This window comes from Oncorhynchus masou, unplaced genomic scaffold (assembly GCF_036934945.1).
Source record: "Oncorhynchus masou masou isolate Uvic2021 unplaced genomic scaffold, UVic_Omas_1.1 unplaced_scaffold_1720, whole genome shotgun sequence".
NCBI lineage: Eukaryota > Metazoa > Chordata > Actinopteri > Salmoniformes > Salmonidae > Oncorhynchus > Oncorhynchus masou.
In genome coordinates, this window is record NW_027007369.1 from 50,001 (window position 1) to 77,346 (window position 27,346).

At 46.0% G+C, this 27,346-nt stretch overlaps 1 pseudogene; it reads left to right on the plus strand.

The window, feature by feature from the left end:
• LOC135532091 (papilin-like) overlaps positions 1-27,346 on the plus strand; it is a 112,078-nt pseudogene that overhangs the window by 45,465 nt on the left and 39,267 nt on the right.

The window sequence follows — 27,346 nt, forward strand, 5'->3', positions numbered from 1 at the left end:
ATAGGGGTGGAGCAGGTGCCAGATAGGTGGGCTGCTGATAGGAACCCTGCTGTAATAAGAGCAGGTGGGCTGCCAGATAGGGAACCCTGCTGTAATAAGAGCAGGTGGGCTGAACCCTGCTGTAATAAGAGATGCCAGGGAACCCTGCTGTAATAAGAGCAGGTGGGCTGCCAGATAGGGAACCCTGCTGTAATAAGAGCAGGTGGGCTGCCAGATAGGGAACCCAGGTGGGCTGATAACCCTAAGAGCAGGTGGGCTGCCAGATAGGGAACCCTGCTGTAATAAGAGCAGGTGGGCTGCCAGATAGGGAACCCTGCTGTAATAAGAGCAGGTGGGCTGCCAGATAGGGAACCCTGCTGTAATAAGAGCAGGTGGGCTGCCAGATAGGGAACCCTGCTGTAATAAGAGCAGGTGGGCTGCCAGATAGGGAACCCTGCTGTAATAAGAGCAGGTGGGCTGCCAGATAGGGAACCCTGCTGTAATAAGCAGGTGGGCTGCCAGATAGGGAACCCTGCTGTAATAAGAGCAGGTGGGCTGTCAGATAGGGAACCCTGCTGTAATAAGAGCAGGTGGGCTGCCAGATAGGGAACCCTGCTGTAATAAGAGCAGGTGGGCTGCCAGATAGGGAACCCTGCTGTAATAAGAGCAGGTGGGCTGCCAGATAGGGAACCCTGCTGTAATAAGAGCAGGTGGGCTGCCAGATAGGGAACCCTGCTGTAATAAGAGCAGGTGGGCTGCCAGATAGGGAACCCTGCTGTAATAAGCAGCCAGGTGGGCTGCCAGATAGGGAACCCTGCTGTAATAAGAGCAGGTTGGCTGCCATAGGGAACCCTGCTGTAATAAGAGCAGGTTGGCTGCCAGATAGGGAACCCTGCTGTAATAAGAGCAGTGGGCTGCCAGATAGGGTTCCCTGCCAGAAAGGGCTGTAATAAGAGCAGGTGGGCTGCCAGATAGGGAACCCCAGGTGGGCTGCCAGATAGGGAACCCTGCTGTAATAAGAGCTGGCCAGATCTGGAACCCTGCTGTAATAAGAGCAGGTGGGCTGCCAGATAGGGAAGGGAGCACCCTGCTGTAATAAGCAGCAGATAGGGAACCCTGCTGATAATGGGCTGCCAGATAGGGAACCCTGCTGTAATAAGAGCAGGTGGGCCCTGCTGTAATAAGAGCAGGTGGGGCCAGATAGGGTTCCCCTGTCTGAGCAGGTGGGCTAGGGAACCCTGCTGTAATAAGAGCAGGCTGGGCTGCCAGATAGGGAACCCTGCTGTAATAAGAGCAGGTGGGCTGCCAGATAGGGAACCCTGCTGTAATAAGAGCAGGTGGGCTGCCAGATAGGGAACCCTGCTGTAATAAGAGCAGGTGGGCTGCCAGATAGGGAACCCTGCTGTAATAAGAGCAGGTGGGCTGTTCCAGATAGGGAACCCTGCTGTAATAAGAGCAGGTGGGCTGCCAGATAGGGAACCCTGCTGCAATAAGAGCATAAGAGCAGGTGGGCTGCCAGATAGAGTTCCTGCTAAGAGCATAGGGAAGCTGATAGATAGTCAGGCTAGGTGGGCTGCCAGGATACGGGAACCCTGCTGTAATAAGAGCAGGTGGGCTGCCAGATAGGGAACCCTGCTGTAATAAGAGCAGGTGGGCTGCCAGATAGGGAACCCTGCTGTCAGTTGTTATAGAGGAATAGTTTAATATTAGCATTGGCTGCCACATAGGGAACCCTGCTGTAATAAGAGCAGGTTTTTATTAATAGGGAACCCTGCTGTAATAAGAGCAGGGTGGGCTGCCAGAAGGGAACCCTGCTGTAATAAGAGCAGTCTGGGCTGCCAGATAGGGAACCTGCTAACGCCATCCCTCAGGTGGGTGTCACCCAGATAGGGGGATCCAGAGCTGTAAGAGGGCAGTGGGCTGCCAGTTTGATGGATCCCTGCAGGGAAAAGAGCAAATGGCTCCCATACTATAGGGAACCAGGCTGTAATAAGGGCAGGTGGGCTGATAGTTTGGAACCCTGCTGTAATAAGAGCATATGGTTTGGTAGGGACTCCTACTGTAATAAGGCAGGTAAGGTTTGGATAACCCTGCTGTAATAAGAGCAGGTGGGCTGCCAGATAGGGAACCCTGCTGTAATAAGAGCATGGGCTGGTGGGACCCTGCCAGGGCAGGGCTGAACCCTGCTGTAATAAGAGCAGGTGGGCTGGATAGGGAACCCTGCTGTAATAAGAGCAGGTGGGCTGCCAGATAGGGAACCCTGCTGTAATAAGAGCAGGTGGGCTGCCAGAGATAGGGAACCCTGCTGTAATAAGAGCAGGTGGGCTGCCAGATAGGGAACCCTGCTGTAATAAGAGCAGGTGGGCTGGATAGGGAACCCTGCTGTAATAAGAGGGTATGGGCTGCCAGATAGGGAACCCTGCTGTAATAAGAGGGTGTAAGGTTTGCCAGTAGTGACCCTACTGTAATTAGGGCAGGTGGTTTGCCAGATAGGGAACCCTGCTGTAATAAGAGCATATGGGTTTGGTAGTGAACCCTGCTGTAATAGGTGTAGGTGGGCTGGATAGGGAACCCTGCTGTAATAAGAGCATAAGGGCTGGTAGGGAACCTATACTGTAATTAAGGGTGTAAGGTTTGTAGGACCTATGCTGTAATAAGAAGGTTGGCTGCCAGTCATTAGGGATACCTGCTGTAATAAGAGCAGCCAGATGGGAACCCTGCTGTCATAAGAGCTAGGTGGTTTGGTAGTGACCCTGCTGTAATAAGAGCAGGTGGTTTGGTAGGGACCCTGCCAGATAGGGAACCCTGCTGTAATAAGAGCAGGTGGGCTGCCAGATAGGGAACCCTAGTGACTCTAAGAGCAGGTGGGCTGCCAGATAGGGAACCCTGCTGTAATAAGAGCAGGTGGGTTTGCCAGATAGGGAACCCTGCTGTAATAAGAGCAGGTTGGCTGCCAGATAGGGAACCCTGCTGTAATAAGAGCAGGTGTAAGAACCCTGCTGTCATAAGAGCAGGTGGGCTGCCAGATAGGAACCCTGCTGTAATAAGAGCAGGTGGGCTGGATAGGGAACCCTGCTGTAATTAGAGCAGGTGGGCTGCCAGTAGGGAACCCTGCTGTAATAAGAGCAGGTGGGCTGCCAGATAGGGAACCCTGCTGTAATAAGAGCAGGTGGGCTGCCAGATAGTGAACCCTGCTGTAATAAGAGCAGGTAAGGGCTGCCAGTAGGGAACCCTGCTGTAATAAGGCAGGTTTGGGCTGCCAGATAGGGAACCCTGCTGTAATATACTGTAGGTGGGCTGCCTTGATAGGGAACCCTACTGTAATAAGAGCAGGTGGGCTGCCAGATAGGGAACCCTGCTGTAATAAGAGCAGGTGGGACTCTATAGTATCTGTCTAGTATCTATCTGTCCCCTAGGTCTAGTATCTATCTAGTATCTATCTTTCCCCCTATAGGTCTAGTATCTATCTAGTATCTATCTTTCCCCCTAGGTCTAGTATCTATCTGGTAGGTCTGTATCTATCTGGTATCTATCTGGTATCTATCTTTCCCCCTAGGTCTAGTATCTATCTGGTATCTATCTGTCATTATCCCCCTAGGTCTAGTATCTATCTGGTATCTATCTTTCCCCCTAGGTCTAGTATCTATCTAGTATCTATCTCTATCTTTCCCCCTAGGTCTAGTATCTATCTTTCCCCCTATCTGGTATCTATCTAGTATCTATCTTTCCCCCTAGGTCTAGTATCTATCTAGTATCTATCTTTCCCCCTAGGTCTAGTATCTATCTGGTATCTATCTAGTATCTATCTTTCCCCCTAGGTCTAGTATCTATCTGGTATCTATCTAGTATCTATCTTTCCCCCTAGGTCTAGTATCTATCTAGTATCTATCTTTCCCCCTAGGTCTAGTATCTATCTAGTATCTATCTTTCCTTATAGGTCTAGGGGTATCTATCTGGTATCTATCTTTTCCCCTAGGTCTAGTATCTATCTAGTATCTATCTTTCCCCCTAGGTCTAGTATCTATCTAGTATCTATCTTTCCCCTAGGTCTAGTATCTATCTGGTATCTATCTAGTATCTATCTTTCCCTAGGTCTAGTATCTATCTAGTATCTATCTTTCCCCCTAGGTCTAGTATCTATCTAGTATCTATCTTTCCCCTAGGTCTAGTATCTATCTAGTATCTATCTTTCCCCCTAGGTCTAGTATCTATCTAGTATCTATCTTTCCCCCTAGTCTAGTATCTATCTATCTATCTGGTATCTATCTTTCCTCCTAGGTCTAGTATCTATCTGGTATCTATCTAGTATCTATCTTTCCCCCTAGGTCTAGTATCTATCTAGTATCTATCTAGTATCTATCTTTCCCCCTAGGTCTAGTATCTATCTAGTATCTATCTTTCCCCCTAGGTCTAGTATCTATCTGGTATCTATCTAGTATCTATCTTTCCCCCTAGGTCTAGTATCTATCTGGTATCTATCTAGTATCTATCTTTCCCCCTAGGTCTAGTATCTATCTAGTATCTATCTAGTATCTATCTTTCCCCTAGGTCTAGTATCTATCTAGTATCTATCTTTCCCCCTAGGTCTAGTATCTATCTGGTAATCTATCTTTCCCCTAGGTCTAGTATCTATCTGGTATCTATCTAGTATCTATCTTTCCCCCTAGGTCTAGTATCTATCTAGTATCTATCTTTCCCCCTAGGTCTAGTATCTATCTGGTATCTATCTAGGTCTAGTATCTGTCTAGTATCTATCTTTCCCCCTAGGTCTAGTATCTATCTGGTATCTATCTTTCCCCTAGGTCTAGTATCTATCTAGTATCTATCTTTCCCCCTAGGTCTAGTATCTATCTAGTATCTATCTTTCCCCCTAGGTCTAGTATCTATCTAGTATCTATCTTTCCCCCTAGGTCTAGTATCTATCTAGTATCTATCTGTATCTATTTCCCCTAGGTCTAGTATCTATCTAGTATCTATCTTTCCCCCTAGGTCTAGTATCTATCTGGTATCTATCTAGTATATCTGTCTAGTATCTAGGTATCTATCCCCTAGGTCTAGTATCTATCTAGTATCTAGGTCTAGTATCTATCTAGTCATCTATCTTTCCCCTAGGTCTAGTATCTATCTAGTATCTGTCTAGTATCTATCTTTCCCTAGGTCTAGTATCTATCTAGTATCTATCTTTCCCTAGGTCTAGTATCTTGTCTAGTATCTATCTTTCCCCCTAGGTCTAGTATCTATCTGGTATCTATCTAGTATCTATCTTTCCCCCTAGGTCTAGTATCTATCTGGTATCTATCTAGTATCTATCTTTCCCCCTAGGTCTAGTATCTATCTGGTATCTATCTAGTATCTATCTTTCCCCCTAGGTCTAGTATCTATCTGGTATCTATCTAGTATTTCTTTCCCCTAGGTCTAGTATCTATCTATATCTATCTAGTATCTATCTTTCCCCTTGTTCTAGTATCTAGTATCTATCTAGTATCTAGGGTATCTATCTGGCAGTATCTATCTTTCCCCTAGGTCTAGTATCTATCTGGTATCTATCTAGTATCTATCTTTCCCCCTAGGTCTAGTATCTATCTAGTATCTATCTTTCCCCCTAGGTCTAGTAGTCTAGTATCTATCTGGTATCTATCTGTATCTATCTTTCCCCTAGGTCTAGTATCTAGTATCTATCTGGTATCTATCTAGTATCTATCTTTCCCCTAGGGTCTATCTGGTATCTATCTAGTATCTATCTTTCCCCTAGGTCTAGTATCTATCTAGTATCTATCTTTCTATCTAGTATCTATCTAGTATCTATCTTTCCCCTAGGTCTAGTATCTATCTAGTATCTATCTTTCCCCTAGGTCTAGTATCTATCTAGTATCTATCTTTCCCCTAGGTCTAGTATCTATCTAGTATCTATCTTTCCCCCTAGGTCTTGTATCTATCTAGTATCTATCTTTCCCCCTAGGTCTAGTATCTATCTAGTATCTATCTATCTAGTATCTATCTAGTATCTATCTTTCCCCCTAGGTCTAGTATCTATCTAGTATCTATCTAGTATCTATCTTTCCCCCTAGGTCTATATCTATCTGGTATCTATCTAGTATCTATCTTTAATTAGGTCTAGTATCTATCTAGTATCTATCTTTCCCCTAGGTCTGGTATCTATCTAGTATCTATCTTTCCCCCTAGGTCTAGTATCTATCTAGTATCTATATTCTAGGTCTAGTATCTATCTAGTATCTATCTTTCCCCCTAGGTCTAGTATCTATCTAGTATCTATCTTTCCCCTAGGTCTAGTATCTATCTAGGTCTATCTATCTAGTATCTTATCTTTCCCTAGGTCTAGTATCTATCTAGTATCTATCTTTCCCCCTAGGTCTAGTATCTATCTAGTATCTATCTTTCCCCTAGGTCTAGTATCTATCTTTCTGGTATCTATCTAGTATCTATCATTCCCCTAGGTCTAGTATCTATCTAGTATCTATCTTTCCCCTAGGGTATCTATCTAGTATCTATCTTTCCTATATCTATCTAGTATCTATCTTTCTAGGTCTAGTATCTATCTAGTATCTATCTTTCCCTAGGTCTAGTATCTATCTGGTATCTATCTAGTATCTATCTTTCCCCCTAGGTCTAGTATCTATCTATCTGTCTAGTATCTATCTAGTATCTATCTTTCCCCTAGGTCTAGTATCTATCTGGTATCTGTCTAGTATCTATCTTTCCCCCTAGGTCTAGTATCTATCTTTCCCCTATCTATTCCCCTAGGTCTAGTATCTATCTTTCCCCCTAGGTCTAGTATCTATCTGGTATCTATCTTTCCCCCTAGGTCTAGTATCTATCTGTCTAGTATCTATCTGTATCTAGTTTCCCCCTAGGTCTAGTATCTATCTAGTATAAGGTTTCTAGTATCTATCTAGTATCTATCTTTCCCCCTAGGTCTAGTATCTATCTGTATCTATCTTTAGGGTCTAGTATCTATCTGGTATCTATCTTTCCCCTAGGTCTAGTATCTATCTGTATCTATCTTTCCCCTAGGTCTAGTATCTATCTGGTATCTATCTAGTATCTATCTTTCCCCTAGGTCTAGTATCTATCTGGTATCTATCTAGTAATCTTCTTTCCCCTAGGTCTAGTAGGTCTAGTCTATCTAGTATCTATCTTTCCCCCTAGGTCTAGTATCTATCTAGTATCTATCTTTCCCCCTAGGTCTAGTATCTATCTGGTATCTATCTAGTATCTATCTTTCCCCCTAGGTCTAGTATCTATCTGGTATCTATCTAGTATCTATCTTTCCCCCTAGGTCTAGTATCTATCTAGTATCTATCTTTCCCCCTAGGTCTAGTATCTATCTAGTATCTATCTAGTATCTATCTTTCCCCCTAGGTCTAGTATATCTAGTATCTATCTTTCTAGGTCTAGTATCTATCTTTCCCCTAGGGTCTAGTATCTATCTAGTATCTATCTTTCCCCTAGGTATCTATCTAGTATCTATCTTTCCCTAGGTCTAGTATCTATCTAGTATCTAGGTATCTATCTAGTATCTATCTTTCCCTAAGGTCTAGTATCTATCTAGTATCTATCATTCCCCCTAGGTCTAGTATCTATCTAGTATCTATCTTTCCCCCTAGGTCTAGTATCTATCTGGTATCTATCTAGTATCTATTCCCCTAGGTCTAGTATCTATCTGGTATCTATCTAGTATCTATCTTTCCCCCTAGGTCTAGTATCTATCTGGTATCTATCTATATCTTCTTTCCCCTAGGTCTAGTATCTATCTAGTATCTATCTTTCCCCTAGGTCTAGTATCTGGTATCTATACTTTCCCCCTAGGTCTATCTATCTGGTATCTATCTAGTATCTATCTTTCCCCCTAGGTCTAGTATCTGTCTAGTATCTATCTGGTATCTATCTAGTATCTATCTTTCCCCCTAGGTCTAGTATCTGTCTAGTATCTATCTGGTATCTATCTAGTATCTATCTTTCCCCTAGGTCTAGTATCTATCTAGTATCTATCTTTCCCCTAGGTCTAGTATCTATCTAGTATCTATCTTTCCCCCTAGGTCTAGTATCTGTCTAGTATCTATCTTTCCCCCTAGGTCTAGTATCTATCTAGTATCTATCTTTCCCCCTAGGTCTAGTATCTATCTGGTATCTATCTAGTATCTATCTTTCCCCCTAGGTCTAGTATCTATCTGGTATCTATCTTTCCCCCTAGGTCTAGTATCTATCTAGTATCTATCTTTCCCCTAGTCTATCTGGTATCTATCTAGTATCTATCTTTCCCCCTAGGTCTAGTATCTATCTAGTATCTATCTTTCCCCCTAGGTCTAGTATCTATCTGGTATCTATCTAGTATCTATCTTTCCCCCTAGGTCTATCTGGTATCTATCTAGTATCTATCTTTCCCCCTAGGTCTAGTATCTATCTGGTATCTATCTAGTATCTATCTTTCCCCCTAGGTCTAGTATCTATCTAGTATCTATCTAGTATCTATCTTTCCCCCTAGGTCTAGTATCTATCTAGTATCTATCTTTCCCCCTAGGTCTAGTATCTATCTGGTATCTATCTAGTATCTATCTTTCCCCTAGGTCTAGTATCTATCTGGTATCTAGTATCTATCTTTCCCCCTAGGTCTAGTATCTATCTGTATGTATCTTTCCCCCTAGGTCTAGTATCTATCTAGTATCTATCTTCCCCCAGGTCTAGTATCTATCTAGTATCTATCTTTCCCCTAGGTCTAGTATCTATCAGGGAGTATCTATCTTTCCCCCTAGGTCTAGTATCTATCTAGTATCTATCTTTCCCCCCTAGGTCTAGTATCTATCTAGTATCTATCTTTCCCCCTAGGTCTAGTATCTATCTGGTATCTATCTAGTATCTATCTTTCCCCTAGGTCTAGTATCTATCTGGTATCTATCTAGTATCTATCTTTCCCCCTAGGTATCTATCTAGTATCTATCTGTATCTATCTTTCCCCTAGGTCTAGTATCTATCTAGTATCTATCTTTCCCCTAGGTCTAGTATCTATCTGGTATCTATCTTTCCCCCTAGGTCTAGTATCTATCTGGTATCTATCTAGTATCTATCTTTCCCCTAGGTCTAGTATCTATCTAGTATCTATCTTTCTATCCCCTAGGTCTAGTATCTATCTGGTATCTATCTTTCCCCCTAGGTCTAGTATCTATCTAGTATCTATCTTTCCCCCTAGGTCTAGTATCTATCTAGTATCTATCTTTCCCCCTAGGTCTGTAGTCTATCTAGTATCTATCTAGTATCTATCTTTCCCCCTAGGTCTAGTATCTATCTGGTATCTATCTAGTATCTATCTTCCGTGGTCTAGTAGGTCTAGTATCTATCTAGTATCTATCTTTCCCCCTAGGTCTAGTATCTATCTAGTATCTATCTAGTAGTATTATCATTCCCCCTAGGTCTAGTATCTATCTAGTATCTATCTTTCCCCCTAGGTCTAGTATCTATCTGGTATCTATCTAGTATCTATCTTTCCCCCTAGGTCTAGTATCTATCTAGTATCTATCTTTCCCCTAGGTCTAGTATCTATCTAGTATCTATCTTTCCCTAGGTCTAGTATCTATCTAGTATCTATCTTTCCCCCTAGGTCTAGTATCTATCTAGTATCTATCTTTCCCCTAGGTCTAGTATCTTATCTGTCTAGTATCTATCTTTCCCCTAGGTCTGCTAGTATCTATCTAGTATCTATCTTTCCCCCTAGGTCTAGTATCTATCTAGTATCTATCTTTCCCCTAGGTCTAGTATCTATCTGGTATCTATCTAGTATCTATCTTTCCCCTAGGTCTAGTATCTATCTGGTATCTATCTAGTATCTATCTTTCCCCCTAGGTCTAGTATCTATCTAGTATCTATCTTTCCCCTAGGTCTAGTATCTATCTAGTATCTATCTAGTATCTATCTTTCCCCTAGGTCTAGTATCTATAGTATCTATCTAGTATCTATCTTTCCCCTAGGTCTAGTATCTATCTAGTATCTATCTAGTATCTATCTTTCCCCCTAGGTCTAGTATCTATCTGGTATCTATCTAGTATCTATCTTTCCCCTAGGTCTAGTATCTATCTAGTATCTATCTTTCCCCCTAGGTCTAGTATCTATCTGGTATCTATCTAGTATCTATCTTTCCCCCTAGGTCTAGTATCTATCTAGTATCTATCTTTCCCCCTAGGTCTAGTATCTATCTAGTATCTATCTTTCCCCCTAGGTCTAGTATCTATCTAGTATCTATCTTTCCCCTAGGTCTAGTATCTATCTGGTATCTATCTAGTATCTATCTTTCCCCTAGGTCTAGTATCTATCTGGTATCTATCTAGTATCTATCTTTCCCCCTAGGTCTAGTATCTATCTGGTATCTATCTAGTATCTATCTTTCCCCTAGGTCTAGTATCTATCTAGTATCTATCTTTCCCCTAGGTCTAGTATCTATCTGGTATCTATCTTATCTTTCCCCCTAGGTCTAGTATCTATCTAGTATCTATCTTTCCCCCTAGGTCTAGTATCTATCTAGTATCTATCTTTCCCCCTAGGTCTAGTATCTATCTAGTATCTATCTTTCCCCCTAGGTCTAGTATCTATCTAGTATCTATCTTTCCCCCTAGGTCTAGTATCTATCTAGTATCTATCTTTCCCCCTAGGTCTAGTATCTATCTGGTATCTATCTAGTATCTATCTTTCCCCCTAGGTCTAGTATCTATCTAGTATCTATCTTTCCCCCTAGGTCTAGTATCTATCTAATCTATCTAGTATCTATCTTTCCCCCTAGGTCTAGTATCTATCTGGTATCTATCTAGTATCTATCTTTCCCCCTAGGTCTAGTATCTATCTAGTATCTATCTTTCCCCCTAGGTCTAGTATCTATCTAGTATCTATCTTTCCCCCTAGGTCTAGTATCTATCTAGTATCTATCTTTCCCCCTAGGTCTAGTATCTATCTGGTATCTATCTAGTATCTATCTTTCCCCCTAGGTCTAGTATCTATCTGGTATCTATCTAGTATCTATCTTTCCCCCTAGGTCTAGTATCTATCTAGTATCTATCTTTCCCCCTAGGTCTAGTATCTATCTGGTATCTATCTTTCCCCCTAGGTCTAGTATCTATCTGGTATCTATCTAGTATCTATCTTGCCCCCTAGGTCTAGTATCTATCTGGTATCTATCTAGTATCTATCTTTCCCCTAGGTCTAGTATCTATCTAGTATCTATCTTATTCCCCTAGGTCTAGTATCTATCTAGTATCTATCTTTCCCCCTAGGTCTAGTATCTATCTAGTATCTATCTTTCCCCCTAGGTCTAGTATCTATCTAGTATCTATCTTTCCCCCTAGGTATCTATCTGGTATCTATCTAGTATCTATCTTTCCCCCTAGGTCTAGTATCTATCTAGTATCTATCTAGTATCTATCTTTCCCCCTAGGTCTAGTATCTATCTGGTATCTATCTAGTATCTATCTTTCCCCCTAGGTCTAGTATCTATCTAGTATCTATCTTTCCCCCTAGGTCTAGTATCTGTCTAGTATCTATCTGGTATCTATCTAGTATCTATCTTTCCCCCTAGGTCTAGTATCTGTCTAGTATCTATCTTTCCCCCTAGGTCTAGTATCTATCTAGTATCTATCTTTCCCCCTAGGTCTAGTATCTAAGTATCTATCTTTCCTAGGTCTAGTATCTATCTAGTATCTATCTTTCCCCCTAGGTCTAGTATCTATCTGGTATCTATCTAGTATCTATCTTAACCCCTAGGTCTAGTATCTATCTGGTATCTATCTAGTATCTATCTTTCCCCCTAGGTCTAGTATCTATCTAGTATCTATCTTTCCCCTAGGGTATCTATCTGGTATCTATCTAGTATCTATCTTTCCCCTAGGTCTAGTATCTATCTAGTATCTATCTTTCCCCTAGGTCTAGTATCTATCTGGTATCTATCTAGTATCTATCTTTCCCCTAGGTCTAGTATCTATCTAGTATCTATCTAGTATCTATCTTTCCCCCTAGTCTAGTATCTAATCTATCTAGTATCTATCTTTCCCCAGGTCTAGTATCTATCTAGTATCTATCTAGTATCTATCTTTCCCCCTAGGTCTAGTATCTATCTAAACCCCTAGGTCTAGTATCTATCTAGTATCTATCTTTCCCCTAGGTCTAGTATCTATCTAGTATCTATCTTTCCCCTAGGTCTAGTATCTATCCATCTATCTTTCCCCTAGGTCTAGTATCTATCTAGTATCTATCTAACCCCTAGGTCTAGTATCTATCTAGTATCTATCTTTCCCCCTAGGTCTAGTATCTATCTAGTATCTATCTTCCCCCCTATCTAGTATCTATCTGGTACTCTATCCATCTATCTATCTTAACCCATAGGTCTAGTATCCATCTAACCCTATACTCTATCTATCTAACCCTACTCTATCCATCTAACCCCTACTCTATCCATCTAACCCCTACTCTATCCATCTAACCCATACTCTATCCATCTAACCCATACTCTATCCATCTAACCCCTAGGTCTATCCATCTAATACTCTATCCATCTAACCCATACTCTATCCATCTAACCCCTACTCTATCCATCTAACCCTACTCTATCTATCTAGTATCTATCATCTAACCCCTACTCTATCCATCTAACCCTACTCTATCCATCTAACCCATACTCTATCCATCTAACCCTACTCTATCCATCTAACCCCTACTCTATCCATCTAACCTACTCTATCCATCTAACCCTACTCTATCCATCTAACCCATACTCTATCCATCTAACCCCTACTCTATCCATCTAAATCTACTCTATCCATCTAACCCCTACTCTATCCATCTAACCCATACTATCTATCCATCTAACCCATACTCTATCCATCTAACCCCTACTCTATCCATCTAACCCATACTCTATCCATCTAACCCATACTCTATCCATCTAACCCCCATACTCTATCCATCTAACCCCTACTCTATCCATCTAATACTCTATCCATCTAACCCCTACTCTATCCATCTAACCCATACTCTATCCATCTAACCCTACTCTATCTATCTACCCCTACTCTATCCATCTAACCCCTACTCTATCCATCTAACCCATACTCTATCCATCTAAGTACTCTATCCATCTAACCCCTACTCTATCCATCTAACCCTACTCTATCCATCTAACCCATACTCTATCCATCTAACCCCTACTCTATCCATCTAACCCCTACTCTATCCATCTAACCCATCTACTCTATCCATCTAACCCCTACTCTATCCATCTAACCCCTACTCTATCCATCTAACCCCTACTCTATCCATCTAACCCCTACTCTATCCATCTAACCCTACTCTATCCATCTAACCCTACTCTATCCATCTAACCCATACTCTATCCATCTAACCCCTACTCTATCCATCTAACCCATACTCTATCCATCTAACCCTACTCTATCCATCTAACCCATACTCTATCCATCTAACCCATACTTCTATCCATCTAACCCATACTCTATCCATCTAACCCATACTCTATCCATCTAACCATACTCTATCCATCTAACCTTACTCTATCCATCTAACCCCTACTCTATCCATCTAACCCTACTCTATCCATCTAACCCATACTCTATCCATCTAACCCTACTCTATCCATCTAACCCATACTCTATCCATCTAACCCTACTCTATCCATCTAACCCCTACTCTATCTATCTAACCCATACTCTATCCATCTAACCCCTACTCTATCCATCTAACCCATACTCTATCCATCTAACCCATACTCTATCCATCTAACCCCTACTCTATCCATCTAACCCCTACTCTATCCATCTAACCCTACTCTATCCATCTAACCCTACTCTATCCATCTAATCCTATCTAACTAACCCTACTCTATCCATCTAACCCTACTCTATCCATCTAACCCATCTCTATCCATCTAACCCCTACTCTATATCCATCTAACCCCCTACTCTATCCATCTAACCCCTACTCTATCCATCTAACCCCTACTCTATCTATCTAACCCTACTCTATCCATCTAACCCTACTCTATCTAACCCCTATCTATCCATCTAACCCATACTCTATCCATCTAACCCCTACTCTATCCATCTAACCCCTACTCTATCCATCTAACCCCTACTCTATCCATCTACCCTACTGGTATCCATCTAACCCCTCTATCCATCTAACCCCTACTCTATCCATCTAACCCATACTCTATCTATCTAACCCTACTCTATCCATCTAACCCTACTCTATCCATCTAACCCATACTCTATCCATCTAACCCCCTACTCTATCTATCTAACACATACTCTATCCATCTAACCCATACTCTATCCATCTAACCCATACTCTATCAATCTAACCCCTACTCTATCAATCTAACCTATACTCTATCAATCTTCCCCCTACTCTATCCATCTAAACCATACTCTATCAATCTAACCCCTACTCTATCCATCTAAACCATACTCTATCCATCTAACCCCTACTCTATCCATCTAACCCATACTCTATCCATCTAACCCCTACTCTAACCATCTAACCCATATTCTATCAATCTAACCCATACTCTATCAATCTAACCCATACTCTATAAATCTAACCCATACTCTATCAATCTAACCCATACTCTATCAATCTAACCCATACTCTATCAATCTAACCCCTACTCTATCCATCTAACCCCTACTCTATCCATCTAACCCATACTCTATCCATCTAACCCATACTCTATCCATCTAACCCCTACTCTATCCATCTAACCCATACTCTATCCATCTAACCCTACTCTATCAATCTAACCCATACTCTATCCATCTAACCCTACTCTATCCATCTAACCCCTACTCTATCAATCTAACCCATACTCTATCAATCTAACCCATACTCTATCCATCTAACCCATACTCTATCCATCTAAACCATACTCTATCCATCTAACCCCTACTCTATCCATCTAAACCCATACTCTATCCATCTAACCCTACTCTATCCATCTAACCCATACTCTATCCATCTAACCCATACTCTATCCATCTAACCCCTACTCTAACCATCTAACCCCTACTCTATCCATCTAACCCATACTCTATCCATCTAACCCCTACTCTATCCATCTAACCCATACTCTAACCATCTAACCCCTACTCTAACCATCTAACCCATACTCTATCAATCTAACCCATTCTCTAACCATCTAACCCATATCCTTGTCTCTCTTCCATCTCTGCCCCCTACTCCCTCCATCTGGGCTGTGACAACATGCTGGAGTCCCCCCAGCAGGAGGACCCCTGTCTGCAGTGTGGGGGCAACGGACAGTACTCTATCCAGTCAGGAGTACCTTCAATATTAACAACCTGCCCAAAGGTAGGTACAGATTAGGGTTGCAAAATTCTGCTAACTTTCCCAAAATTCCTAGGTTTGCCAGAAATCCCGGTTAGAAAATGCCTAGAATCATAATGGAATAAGAAGCAAATGGATTCCTCTATCCAGGATTTCTAAACCTGGGAATGTTTTGAAAGTTTCTGGAATTTTTCAACCTTAGTACAGATTGTCCCTTTCACCTCACATTTCCATTTATCAATCTTCCCCATGGTGCAGTTGTCCATCTACAAAGTTCATGCTGTGGTATTGGCAGACCAATAGAATGCCTCCACAGGGCTCCAGCGTCTTCTAGCGATAGTTTGTCACAAAGTTTTAGTGTCAACAACGGTAGTAACTCTGGTTGTCCACTGATGTGTTCTGTCCCCCTTTGTGTCCCTTCTCTCCCAGTGTATAACCAGGTGTTCTGTCCCCCTTTGTGTCCCTTCTCTCCCAGGGTATAACCAGGTGTTCTGTCCCCCCCCTTTGTGTCCCTTCTCTCCCATATAACCAGGTGTTCTGTCCCCCCTTGTGTCCCTTCTCTCCCATATAACCAGGTGTTCTGTCCCCCCTTGTGTCCCTTTCTCCCAATATATGACCATTTGTTCTGTCCCCCCCCTTCTCTCCCAGGGTATAACCAGGTACTCTGTCCCCCCTTTGTGTCCCTTCTCTCCCAATCTAACCAGGTGTTCTGTCCATCCCCATTGTGTCCCTTCTCTCCCAGGGTATAACCAGGTGTTCTGTCCCCCCTTTGTGTCTCTTCTCTCCCAGGGTATAACCAGGTGTTCTGTCCCCCTTTGTGTCCCTTCTCTCCCAGGGTATAACCAGGTCAATCTAACCCCCCTACTCTATCCAGGGTATAACCAGGTGTTCTGTCCCCCTTTGTGTCCCTTCTCCCAATATATGACCATTTGTTCTGTCCCCCTTTCTGTCTCCTCTCCCAGGGTATAACCAGGTGTTCTGTCCCCCCTTTGTGTCCCTTCTTCCCAGTGTATAACCAGGTGTTCTGTCCCCCTTTGTGTCTCTTCTCTCCCAGGGTATAACAGGTGTTCTGTCCCCCCTTTGTGTCCCGTGTCTCCCAGGGTATAACCAGGTGTTCTGTCCCCCCTTTGTGTCCCTTCTCTCCCAGTGTATAATCAGGTGTTCTGTCCCCCTTTGTGTCTCTTCTCTCCCAGGGTATAACCAGGTGTTCTGTCCCCCCCCCTTTGTGTCCCTTCTCTCCCAATATATGACCATTTGTTCTGTCCCCCCTTTGTGTCTCTTCTCTCCCAGGGTATAACCAGGTGTTCTGTCCCCCTTTGTGTCCCTTCTCTCCCAGGGTATAACCAGCTGTTCTGTCCCCCCTTGTGTCCCTTCTCTCCCAATATATGACCATTTGTTCTGTCCCCCCCTTTGTGTCTCTTCTCTCCCAGGGTATAACCAGGTGTTCTGTCCCCCCTTTGTGTCTCTTCTCTCCCAGGGTATAACCAGGTGTTCTGTCCCCCCCCTTTGTGTCCCGTGTCTCCCAGGGTATAACCAGGTGTTCTGTCCCCCTTTGTGTCCCTTCTCTCCCAGGATATAACCAGGTGTTCTGCCCCCCCTTTGTGTCCCTTCTCTCCCAGTGTATAACCAGGTGTTCTGTCAAAATTCTGTCTCTTCTCTCCCAGGGTATAACCAGGTGTTCTGTCCCCCCTTTGTGTCTCTTCTCTCCCAGGGTATAACCAGGTGTTCTTTCCCTCCTTTGTGTCCCTTCTCTCCCAGGGTATAACCAGGTGTTCTGTCCCCCTTTGTGTCCCTTCTCTCCAGGGTATAACCAGGTGTTCTGTCCCCCCCTTTGTGTCCTTTCTCTCCCAGGGTATAACCAGGTGTTCTGTCCCCCCTTGTGTCCTTTCTCTCCAGGGTATAACCAGGTGTTCTGTCCCCCCCCTTTGTGTCTCTTCTGTCCCAGGGTATAACCAGGTGTTCTGTCCCCCCTTTGTGTCCCTTCTCTCCCAGGGTATAACCAGGTGTTCTGTCCCCCCTTTGTGTCCTTTCTCTCCCAGGGTATAACCAGGTGTTCTGTCCCCCCCCCCCCCCTTTGTCCCTTCTCTCCCAGGGTATAACCAGGTGTTCTGTCCCCCCTTTGTGTCTCTTCTCTCCCAGGGTATAACCAGGTGTTCTGTCCCCCCTTTGTGTCCTTCTCTCCCAGGGTATAACCAGGTGTTCTGTCCCCCTTTGTGTCCCTTCTCTCCCAGGGTATAACCAGGTGTTCTGTCTCCCCTTTGTGTCTCTTCTCTCCCAGGGTATAACCAGGTGTTCTGTCCCCCCCTTTGTGTCTCTTCTCTCCCAGGGTATAACCAGGTGTTCTGTCCCCCCCTTGTGTCCCTTCTCTCCCAGGGTATAACCAGGTGTTCTGTCCCCCTTTGTGTCCCTTCTCTCCCAGGGTATAACCAGGTGTTCTGTCCCCCCTTTGTGTCCTTTCTCTCCCAGGGTATAACCAGGTGTTCTGTCCCCCCCCCCCTTTGTGTCCCTTCTCTCCCAGGGTATAACCAGGTGTTCTGTCCCCCCTTTGTGTCTCTTCTCTCCCAGGGTATAACCAGGTGTTCTGTCCCCCCTTGTGTCCCTTCTCTCCCAGGGTATAACCAGGTGTTCTGTCCCCCTTTGTGTCCCTTCTCTCCCAGGGTATAACCAGGTGTTCTGTCTCCCCCTTTGTGTCTCTTCTCTCCCAGGGTATAACCAGGTGTTCTGTCCCCCCTTTGTGTCTCTTCTCTCCCAGGGTATAACCAGGTGTTCTGTCCCCCCCTTTGTGTCCCTTCTCTCCCAGGGTATAACCAGGTGTTCTGTCCCCCCCCCTTTGTGTCCCTTCTCTCCCAGGGTATAACCAGGTGTTCTGTCCCCCCTTTGTGTCTCTTCTCTCCCAGTGTATAACCAGGTGTTCTGTCCCCCCTTTGTGTCTCTTCTCTCCCAGGGTATAACCAGGTGTTCTGTCCCCCCTTTGTGTCTCTTCTCTCCCAGGGTATAACCAGGTGTTCTGCCTCCCCATTGTGTCTCTTCTCTCCCAGGCTATAACCAGGTGTTCTGTCCCCCCTTTGTGTCTCTTCTCTCCCAGGGTATAACCAGGTGTTCTGTCCCCCTTTGTGTCCCTTCTCTCCCAGGGGTATAACCAGGTGTTCTGTCCCCCTTTGTGTCCCTTCTCTCCCAGGGTATTACCAGGCGTTCTGTCCCCCTTTGTGTCCAGGGTCTCCCAGGGTATAACCAGGTGTTCTGTCCCCCCTTTGTGTCTCTTCTCTCCCAGGGTATAACCAGCTGTTCTATCTCTCCTGTTCTCCTCCCTCCCAGACTATAACCAGCTGTTCTCTCTCCTGTTCTCCTCCCTCCCAGGCTATAACCAGCTGTTCTCTCTCCTGTTCTCCTCCCTCCCAGGCTATAACCAGCTGTTCTATCTCCTGTTCTCCTCCCTCCCAGGCTATAACCAGCTGTTCTATCTCCTGTTTTCCTCCTCCCAGGCTATAACCAGCTGTTCTATCTGCTGTTCTCCTCCTCCCAGTCTATAACCAGCTGTTCTATCTCTCCTGTTCTCCTCCCTCCCAGGCTATAACCAGCTGTTCTATCTCTCCTGTTCTCCTCCCTCCCAGGCTATAACCAGCTGTTCTATCTGCTGTTCTCCTCCCTCCCAGTCTATAACCAGCTGTTCTATCTCTCCTGTTCTCCTCCCTCCCAGGCTATAACCAGCTGTTCTATCTCTCCTGTTCTCCTCCCTCCCAGACTATAACCAGCTGTTCTATCTGCTGTTCTCCTCCCTCCCAGTCTATAACCAGCTGTTCTATCTCTCCTGTTCTCCTCCCTCCCAGTCTATAACCAGCTGTTCTATCTGCTGTTCTCCTCCCTCCCAGTCTATAACCAGCTGTTCTATCTCTCCTGTTCTCCTCCCTCCCAGACTATAACCAGCTGTTCTATCTCTCCTGTTCTCCTCCCTCCCAGGCTATAACCAGATGTTTATCATCCCTGTGGGAGCCACCTCCATCCGCATCGGAGAGACTTTTGCCACTCGTAACTACCTGGGTGAGGACTTCATTCCTTGGACAACTGGATGGTTAATGGTTAATGGTTAGGCTAGACAGACGATATAGCTATCAACTGTCCTGTACATTAAATGTCATTAAGATCAGTGAGGCGGTATTTAAGATCAAGAGTTCAATCTTATCATGACAACATGAGTATGTGAGAGGAGAACTCTATTTAATGACTGTGACTGTAACCAAGGTTACTGTGTACTGTGTCCGAGTAGAACTCTATTTAATGACTGTGACTGTAACCAAGGCTACTGTGTCTGTAACTAAGGCTCCGAGGAGAACTTATTTAAATGACTGTGCATGTAACCAAGGCTACTGTGTCCGAGGAGAACTCTATTTAATGACTGTGACTGTAACCAAGGCTACTGTGTCTGTAACCAAGGCTACTGTAAGAACAGGCTACTGTGTCTGTAACCAAGGCTACTGTGTCTGTAACCAAGGCTACTTTGTCCGAGGAGAACTCTATTTAATGACTGTGACTGTAACCAAGGCTACTGTGTCTGTAACCAAGGCTACTGTGTCTGTAACCAAGGCTACTGTGTCTGTAACCAAGGCTACTGTGTACGAGGAGAACTCTATTTAATGACTGTGACTGTAACCAAGGCTACTGTGTCTGTAACCAAGGCTACTGTGTCCGAGGAGAACTCTATTTAATGACTGTGACTGTAACCAAGGCTACTGTGTCTGTAACCAAGGCTACTGTGTCCGAGGAGAACTCTATTTAATGACTGTGACTGTAACCAAGGCTACTGTGTCTGTAACCAACTGTGTCTGTAACCAAGACTACTGTGTCTGTAACCAAGGCTACTGTGTACGAGGAGAACTCTATTTAATGACTGTGACTGTAACCAAGGCTACTGTAACCAAGGCTACTGTGTCGAGGAGAACTCTATTTAATGACTGTGACTGTAACCAAGGCTACTGTGTCTGTAACCAAGGCTACTGTGTCTGTAACCAAGGCTACTGTGTCTGTAACCAAGGCTACTGTGTACGAGGAGAACTCTATTTAATGACTGTGACTGTAACCAAGGCTACTGTGTCTGTTACCAAGGCTACTGTGTCCGAGGAGAACTCTATTTAATGACTGTGACTGTAACCAAGGCTACTGTGTCTGTAACCAAGGCTACTGTGTCTGTAACCAAGGCTACTGTGTCTGTAACCAAGGCTACTGTGTCTGACTGTAACCAAGGCTACTGTGTCATAACCAAGGCTACTGTGTCCGAGGAGAACTCTATTTAATGACTGTGACTGTAACCAAGGCTACTGTGTCTGTAACCAAGGCTACTGTGTCTGTAACCAAGGCTACTGACTGTCTGTAACCAAGGCTACTATGTCTGTAACCAAGGCTACTGTGTCTGTAACCAAGGCTACTGTGTCTGTAACCAAGGCTACTGTGTCTGTCTACCTGTAACCAAGGCCTGTGTCTGTAACCAAGGCTAATGTCTGTAACCAAGGCTACTGTGTAACCAAGGCTACTGTGTCTGTAACCAAGGCTACTATGTCTGTAACCAAGGCTACTGTGTCTACCACCAGCCATTAAGAACCTGCGTGGTGAGTACTACCTTGCCACTGGGTGATTGAGTTCTCCAAGGCCACTCCTGTAGCAGGCACCATGCTATACTACCAGAGAGGGGCTGAGGGAGAGATGACTCCCTGAGACCATCATGGGCCGCGGACCCACCACCGAGCCGCTGGTTATAGAGGTCAGAGACACCTGGTCCAGCGTCCAAAACGACACCCTATTCCCTATATAGCGTGCACTATGTACAGAATAGGGTGTCTGTTTTAGATTCAGATTCAAAACTTTATTGTCCCATTCTTGTGGAATGGTACCAGGAAAATGCTACCTGCCCCAATGCATAGTGTCAACTGTAAAGTTTGATGGAGGATGAATAATGGTCTGGGGCTGTTTTTCATGGTTCAGGCCCCTTAGTTCCAGTGAAGGGAAATCTTAACACTACAGCAAACAATTACATTCTAGAAGATTCTGTGCTTCCAACTGAGTGGCAACAGTTTGGGGAAGGCCCTTTCCTGTTTCAGCATGACAATGCCCCCGTGCACAAAGTGAGGTCCATACAGAAATGGTTTGTCAAAATCGGTGTGGAAGAACTTGACTGGCCTGCACAGAGCCCGGACCAACTCCGTATTAATGCCCGTGATTATGGAAATAGATGTATGATGAGCAGGTGTCCACATACTTTTGGTCATGTAGTTTATTTTCAGATGCCGACCCTATTTACAAACTCAGTGTCAGTAACGCTAATCTTTCATCAAATATATAATATAGTATATCAAATATAGTGTTGATACAGATCCCCAGATGATCGAACCTTTCCTTCTGCCCCCACCCCCTCCAGTTGATCAGCCAGGAACACAACCAGGGAGTAGATTACGAGTACTACCTCCCTAACGGTCACTCCAGAGAGGGTCACTACTGGAGCTTCGGCTCCTGGTCTGCCTGCAGCAGAGAGTGTGGATCAGGTACGTGTCTGTCCTTACTCTGATCTGTCACCGGGGTCTCTTTGTTTTTTACGTCATGTTCTTCCTCGCTTTGACTCATCCCTTGTTCTGGTTCTTGTTCTTCATGCTCTTGTTGTTCTTGTTCTTGTTCTTCTTGTTCTTGTTTTGTTCTTCTTGTTCTTCTTGTTCTTGTTCTTCTTGTTCTTGTTCTTGTTCTTGTTCTTCTTGTTCTTGTTTTGTTCTTCTTGTTCTTCTTGTTCTTGTTCTTCTTGTTCTTGTTTTTCTTGTTCTTGTTTTGTTCTTCTTGTTCTTGTTCTTCTTGTTCTTGTTCTTGTTCTTCTTGTTCTTCTTGTTCTTGTTTTGTTCTTGTTGTTGTTGTTGTTCTTGTTCTTCATGTTCTTGTTCTTGTTCTTCTTGTTCTTCTCGTTCTTGTTCTTCTTGTTCTTGTTGTTGTTCTTGTTGTTCTTGTTCTTGTTCTTCTTGTTCTTGTTCTTCATGTTCTTGCTCTTCTTGTTCTTGTTCTACTTGTTCTTGTTTTGTTCTTGTTGTTGTTCTTGTTGTTCTTGTTCTTGTTCTTCTTGTTCTTGTTCTTCATGTTCTTGCTCTTCTTGTTCTTGTTCTACTTGTTCTTGTTTTTCCTGTTCTTTTTATTTTTCTTCTTGTTCTTGTTCTTCTTGTTCTTGTTCTTTTTATTTTTCTTCTACTTCTTGTTCTTCTTCTTGCTCTTCTTGTTCCACTCAACAATAGTTAATGCTCTTTGTTTTTGACCAAAGTATCCTTGGACACAGTTAACCTTTTTCCATCCCTGCTGGACTGCTTCCTCATCCTGCTCCCTCCACCAGGGTACCAGTCTCGTCTGGTGTTCTGTGCCGTCGATAACGAGGCCTACCCAGACTACCTGTGCTCCGCCTTGCCACGCCCCCTCACCAACCGCACCTGCAACACTCAGCAGTGTCCTCAGACTCAGAGGTGAGTCAGCCACTTCCTTCAAGGCTCTACATTTCACAATAACTCCTTTTGGGAAATAAAACAAAACGCGGTTCAAGGAAGTGATGTGAGTTTACAGTCATGCACGTCAAAGTAAGTCCGATAGCAACGTTGATTGTATTTTCTTAGACAGAAGTCAGTCAGTCGCCTTTTGCATCCTAGCTCAGAGATGAATGCCCTGATTTCCACATCCAGTAGGGTGGAATGTGCTGTACTTTGAGACCCAGTTACTGTATAAACAGGCTGAACCGATCAAGGCCGCTGTGATGAAGAAGACTGTGTAAGTATATGGGTAGAGAAGCTGACATGGTGGAGCACAGTGATACCTTACTATGACTGGTTGTGTTAAGACTGATTCACGAAGCGTCTCAGAGACAGTGTAGCCTTTTAGATCATAATGAATAAGATGATATGGACAGATCCTAGATCAGCGCTTCTACTTTGAGACGCTTAATGGATATGGGCCCAGATCTTTCACAAAGTTCACACGGGTTCTTCGGAAATCCTAGTCGGTGGAGTCCTCCTGCTCCCTCCTCCGACCTGAATCCCTGCTCCCTCCTTCTACCTGAATCCCTGCTCCCTCCTTCTACCTGAGTCCCTCCTCCCTCCTCCTACCTGAATCCCTGCTCTCTCCTACCTGACTCCCTCCTTCTACCTGACTCCCTCCTCCTACCTGACTCCCTCCTTCTACCTGACTCCCTCCTCCTACCTTACTCCATCATCCTACCTGACTCCCTGCTCCCTCCTTCTACCTGACTCCCTCCTTCTACCTGACTCCTTCCTTCTACCTGACTCCCTCCTTCTACCTGACTCCCTCCTTCTACCTGACTCCCTCCTTCTACCTGACTCCCTGCTCCCTCCTTCTACCTGACTCCTTCCTTCTACCTGACTCCCTCCTTCTACCTGACTCCCTCCTTCTACCTGACTCCCTGCTCCCTCCTTCTACCTGACTCCCTCCTTCTACCTGACTCCCTCCTTCTACCTGACTCCCTGCTCCCTCCTTCTACCTGACTCCTTCCTTCTACCTGACTCCCTCCTTCTACCTGACTCCCTCCTTCTACCTGACTCCCTGCTCCCTCCTTCTACCTGACTCCCTGCTCCCTCCTCCTACCTGACTCCCTGCTCCCTCCTTCTACCTGACTCCCTCCTTCTACCTGACTCCTTCCTTCTACCTGACTCCCTCCTTCTACCTGACTCCCTCCTTCTACCTGACTCCCTGCTCCCTCCTCCTACCTGACTCCCATCCCCCTCCTTCTACCTGACTCCCTCCTTCTACCTGACTCCTTCCTTCTACCTGACTCCCTCCTTCTACCTGACTCCCTCCTTCTACCTGACTCCCTCCTCCCTCCTCCTACCTGACTCCCTGCTCCCTCCTTCTACCTGACTCCCTGCTCCCTCCTTCTACCTGACTCCCTGCTCCCTCCTTCTACCTGACTCCCTCCTTCTACCTGACTCCCTCCTTCTACCTGACTCCCTGCTCCTCCTCCTACCTGACTCCCTGCTCCCTCCTTCTACCTGACTCCCTCCTTCTACCTGACTCCTTCCTTCTACCTGACTCCTCCTTCTACCTGACTCCCTCCTTCTACCTGACTCCCTCCTCCCTCCTCCTACCTGACTCCCTGCTCCTCCTTCTACCTGACTCCCTCCTTCTACCTGACTCCCTCCTCCCTCCTCCTACCTGAATCCCTGCTCCCTCCTTCTACCTGACTCCCTCCTCCCTCCTCCTACCTGAATCCCTGCTCCCTCCTTCTACCTGACTCCCTGCTCCCTCCTTCTACCTGACTCCCTCCTCCTACCTGAATCCCTGCTCCCTCCTTCTACCTGACTCCCTCCTCCTACCTGAATCCCTGCTCCCTCCTTCTACCTGACTCCTTCCTTCTACCTGACTCCCTCCTTCTACCTGACTCCTGCTCCCTCCTCCGACCTGAATCCTGCTCCCTCCTTCTACCTGACTCCCTCCTCCCTCCTCCTACCTGACTCCTGCTCCCTCCCTTCTACCTGACTCCCTGCTCCCTCCCTTCTACCTGACTCCCTGCTCCCTCCTTCTACCTGACTCCCTCCTTCTACCTGACTCCTTCCTTCTACCTGACTCCCTCCTTCTACCTGACTCCCTCCTTCTACCTGACTCCCTGCTCCCTCCTTCTACCTGACTCCCTGCTCCCTCCTTCTACCTGACTCCTTCCTTCTACCTGACTCCCTCCTTCTACCTGACTCCCTCCTTCTACCTGACTCCTTCCTTCTACCTGACTCCCTCCTTCTACCTGACTCCCTCCTTCTACCTGACTCCCTGCTCCCTCCTTCTACCTGACTCCCTCCTTCTACCTGACTCCTCCTTCTACCTGACTCCCTGCTCCCTCCTCCTACCTGACTCCCTGCTCCCTCCTTCTACCTGACTCCCTGCTCCCTCCTCCTACCTGACTCCCTGCTCCCTCCTTCTACCTGACTCCCTCCTTCTACCTGACTCCTTCCTTCTACCTGACTCCCTCCTTCTACCTGACTCCCTCCTTCTACCTGACTCCCTGCTCCCTCCTCCTACCTGACTCCCTGCTCCCTCCTTCTACCTGACTCCCTCCTTCTACCTGACTCCTTCCTTCTACCTGACTCCCTCCTTCTACCTGACTCCCTCCTCCCTCCTCCTACCTGACTCCCTGCTCCCTCCTTCTACCTGACTCCCTGCTCCCTCCTTCTACCTGACTCCCTCCTTCTACCTGACTCCCTGCTCCCTCCTCCTACCTGACTCCCTGCTCCCTCCTTCTACCTGACTCCCTCCTTCTACCTGACTCCTTCCTTCTACCTGACTCCCTCCTTCTACCTGACTCCCTCCTTCTACCTGACTCCCTCCTCCCTCCTCCTACCTGACTCCCTGCTCCCTCCTTCTACCTGACTCCTCCTTCTACCTGACTCCCTCCTCCTACCTGAATCCCTGCTCCCTCCTTCTACCTGACTCCCTCCTCCCTCCTCCTACCTGAATCCCTGCTCCCTCCTTCTACCTGACTCCCTGCTCCCTCCTTCTACCTGACTCCCTCCTCCTACCTGAATCCCTGCTCCCTCCTTCTACCTGACTCCCTCCTCCTACCTGAATCCCTGCTCCCTCCTTCTACCTGACTCCTTCCTTCTACCTGACTACTTCCTTCTACCTGACTCCCTCCTTCTACCTGACTCCCTGCTCCCTCCTCCGACCTGAATCCCTGCTCCCTCCTTCTACCTGACTCCCTCCTCCCTCCTCCTACCTGACTCCCTGCTCCCTCCTTCTACCTGACTCCCTGCTCCTCCTTCTACCTGACTCCCTGCTCCCTCCTTCTACCTGACTCCCTCCTTCTACCTGACTCCCTGCTCCCTCCTTCTACCTGACTCCCTGCTCCCTCCTTCTACCTGACTCCCTGCTCCCTCCTTCTACCTGACTCCCTGCTTCCTCCTTCTACCTGACTCCCTCCTTCTACCTGACTCCTTCCTTCTACCTGACTCCCTCCTTCTACCTGACTCCCTCCTTCTACCTGACTCCCTGCTCCCTCCTTCTACCTGACTCCCTGCTCCCTCCTTCTACCTGACTCCCTCCTTCTACCTGACTCCCTCCTCCCTCCTCCTACCTGAATCCCTGCTCCCTCCTTCTACCTGACTCCCTGCTCCCTCCTTCTACCTGACTCCCTCCTCCTACCTGAATCCCTGCTCCCTCCTTCTACCTGACTCCCTCCTCCTACCTGAATCCCTGCTCCCTCCTTCTACCTGACTCCTTCCTTCTACCTGACTCCCTCCTTCTACCTGACTCCCTGCTCCCTCCTTCTACCTGAATCCCTGCTCCCTCCTTCTACCTGAGTCCCTCCTCCCTCCTCCTACCTGAATCCCTGCTCTCTCCTACCTGACTCCCTCCTTCTACCTGACTCCCTCCTCCTACCTGACTCCCTCCTTCTACCTGACTCCCTCCTCCTACCTTACTCCATCATCCTACCTGACTCCCTGCTCCCTCCTTCTACCTGACTCCCTCCTTCTACCTGACTCCTTCCTTCTACCTGACTCCCTCCTTCTACCTGACTCCCTCCTTCTACCTGACTCCCTCCTTCTACCTGACTCCCTGCTCCCTCCTTCTACCTGACTCCTTCCTTCTACCTGACTCCCTCCTTCTACCTGACTCCCTCCTCCTACCTGAATCCCTGCTCCCTCCTTCTACCTGACTCCTTCCTTCTACCTGACTCCCTCCTTCTACCTGACTCCCTGCTCCCTCCTTCTACCTGAATCCCTGCTCCCTCCTTCTACCTGAGTCCCTCCTCCCTCCTCCTACCTGAATCCCTGCTCTCTCCTACCTGACTCCCTCCTTCTACCTGACTCCCTCCTCCTACCTGACTCCCTCCTTCTACCTGACTCCCTCCTCCTACCTTACTCCATCATCCTACCTGACTCCCTGCTCCCTCCTTCTACCTGACTCCCTCCTTCTACCTGACTCCTTCCTTCTACCTGACTCCCTCCTTCTACCTGACTCCCTCCTTCTACCTGACTCCCTCCTTCTACCTGACTCCCTGCTCCCTCCT